Raw genomic sequence first — 2,953 nt, 5'->3', positions numbered from 1 at the left:
GGGACCACAGTGGGATTTTGACTGAATGAGGACCGTCTCAAACATCCTCAGTCCCTATGGATCTTGTAGTCACAGGCCAGCAGCAATGTTCTGTGAGGGACAGCCTGGGAACAGAAACAGGGTGATGGTTTTCCTTTTCCAGGCCAGAACTGTGTACTCTGCCCTGCAAACTGGAAGTGGGAAGGTGGTGATACGTGTTACTACCACTCCAAGGAAAAGAAGTCGTGGGAAGAGGGTCACCGGTTTTGTTCCTCACAAAACTCTACTCTTCTTCTGATAAAAGAGGCAGCGAAGCTGGTATGGACTGCTTTCTCACTCTGTTCAGCATGGAGGAAGTTCATTAACTCTATCAGCTACTTAATTCACACGTAATTTTCTTAAATGGCACTGTGAGCAGGAGTTTTTCTGCAGTGATCAGGTTGTCCTGGGCAGTGCTAAGGCACAGGACTGGTCGTCGCCACACAAGCACTGCCCTTCGAGCGGCTGGCAGTTGGAGACAGCCCGTCTTGCCACGGTTTGCCGTGGCTGGCTACTTACTGGGATGACTGGTGAGAGCGGGTTCATGGCTGTTTTGTCATGGGCAATGATTTCATTAATTTAACAAATATTACAGACCCATACAAGGTTTTGGTAAGACATTCGTGTGAAAACCTCCCCACAGGTGACCATAGTCCTCCCCATTTTGTGGAAGTTCATTCCACAAAAGTTGATTTCATCTTATAAATCAAAAGTAAACCACTTGGCAGCGACAACACTTGACAAATGCCAATTCCCCTCTCAATGAGCTGTAGGCCATGAGGTTTCTCCCAGAAGGAAAGGGGAGCAGCTTTATTCTCACCCTCCCAAACTGGTGACAGCAAAGATTGCGAGGTGCAGTCTGTTCTAGCTGTCCTAATCACGGCCCTGAGAGGTATGAGGAAAAAGAGAAAATGGAGAAGTGCATTGGGAGGGGCAATGATAAGTGAAGGAAGGAGGAGAACAACAGAAAAAAATTAATTCAAAGCTTCAGAGAATTCCATCAAGCAGCAGTGAGAAAGGCAGCGTTATTTAAGTTTACATTCTTACCTGTTCTACTCAGAGCATTTTTTAAGAACAGAGTATCGCTAAATGCTTAAGACCTCCTCTACTTCTCATGGTCCAGGTTTTGGGAATAAATAAACAATGCTAGAGCCAAGTGTGATGGTTCAACAAATCAAACTCAACAGCTCCCTGCAGAGGCTTCCTTTTCGCTGTTGACAAATGCTAAGGACAGAGTAAAGGGGAAGGAATAATTCATGACAAAGTGGGGGGAACGATCCAGCGTTTCACCCAGAGGGTTTAAATCAGGTTGATGAGAGTGACATTGCTTTTCAGAGCTATAAATGTATCTTCTCTCTGAATAAAAACAGCTCTGCTATCGTTTCTCCTTTGATACTAGGCTTTTCCTCTAAGAGCACAACTTATCCTGACAGGTTAATAATTTGTGGTATTTATGTTCTTTAAGCAATTTCCATCAATGCTTTCAACTTCTGAACCTAAATATTTATTTTTAATATCTTCCTGAATATCTGTTTTGAATTGTGCTTACTCTGCATAGGAACAGGTAAAAAAATTTTCTAGAGAAGTATACTGGGTTGGATTAAGATTTAGAGCTGAAAAGAGAGACTGGTATTGGACAGACATGACAGCTCTTACAGAAGAACAAAAGTCTTGGTAAGTAGGCAGCTTTCCCGCAGTACATAAAGTTGGTCCTCACCCATATGGAACTCCCAGTTTCTCTGACACAAAGGGAACATTGAACAGCCAACATTTATGCAGCTTTTTCTGTATTCTGGGTCTCTCTTTTCCTTTCCAGATTTTCCTTGGCCTCACTCAGGACTGCTTGGAGGGTGATCTAAGCACTATTACTGGGCAATAAAAGTACCCTGAAAGTTTATTTCCACAATTTAGTTTGACCATAAATGTCTCATGTTTCTCTTGCATTTGGCATCTTGTTTCAGTGAGGACACATGGAAAAAACTCCAATGGAAAGGTGTTTCATTCCATGCTTTTGATTTTATACTTTTTTATTTTTATATAAGACAGTATTTACTCTCTAGAATCATTTCACTTTGGTTTAACATGTTATTTCAGAAATACAATATATTTTTCTTCTTGTTTTCAAACCTGCTTTGCCAATTTTCCTTTTCATTATTGGGCAGTCTCCTCTTAACATTTCTGCTGAAACAGCCACCGACACCCTCCAGTCAGTACCCAGGAGTTAGAGTTTCCTACTGTCAGGTACACGAAATGGTTTAGGATCCACCCTTAGCGTCTGCTGGGGGTGCTTGTTGGCATGTTCAGGACAGGGTCAGCCTCCTAGGAGCTGGTGCATGATGTCACTAAATGCTTTATTTCTTTGTTGGGGGTATATATTCTTAATGAAAGCCACGTAAGTAATTCTTGCAAAGGTGGCTATTTTTGGAAGGGGCAAGGATGCACCATTTGAAGGAAGTGAAATATAATAATAAAGATTTTTCTTTCCTAGGGTAAAGCATCTAGACTCCTACCAACACTGTGGATATTTCTATTATACTGTCATATATATCCAAACATGTAGACAAGACCTGCACTACATCTGTGAAAAGCCTGCCATCCGATTACAGAGAGGTAACAACTATTGGCAGGAGGACTGGTTTGTCAGATCAAAATGATTATCAGAAGCTAGAAGACGTTCTGCAAGGTTGGAATTTATTATTTTGTTTTTCAGAACTATCACATGAGAATCTAAATATGTTGGATCGGACCTATTACATTTCTCTGTTTTCATTCTCTTTTAGACATATGTAAAAATATCTTCATACTAAGGACAGGCTCCAGGAGCAACCCAAGTCTGTTGTTCCAGATCCAAAACTGCCAAATGATTATTCAGTTTTAACCAACACAAGTGATGGACAAAATGGCCAAAAGTGATGGCCAGGAAAAAAAGCACAGT

The 2,953-nt window shown here is 41.4% G+C and overlaps 1 long non-coding RNA gene across 1 annotated transcript; it reads left to right on the top strand.

Annotated features, from left to right (window-relative positions):
- The first annotated feature begins 243 nt into the window (after positions 1 to 243).
- Positions 244 to 2,533, top strand: LOC104253993 (uncharacterized). Its single transcript, XR_009483971.1, has 3 exons — positions 244 to 297; positions 1,577 to 1,692; positions 2,507 to 2,533. It is a non-coding gene; the product is annotated as an uncharacterized LOC104253993 (long non-coding RNA).
- Positions 2,534 to 2,953: the final 420 nt, after the last annotated feature.

The sequence above is a fragment of the Gavia stellata genome, chromosome 4, assembly GCF_030936135.1.
Source record: "Gavia stellata isolate bGavSte3 chromosome 4, bGavSte3.hap2, whole genome shotgun sequence".
Taxonomy (NCBI): domain Eukaryota; kingdom Metazoa; phylum Chordata; class Aves; order Gaviiformes; family Gaviidae; genus Gavia; species Gavia stellata.
Note: the sequence above shows the minus strand (reverse complement) of the source record. Positions and strands in the feature narration are given on the sequence as shown.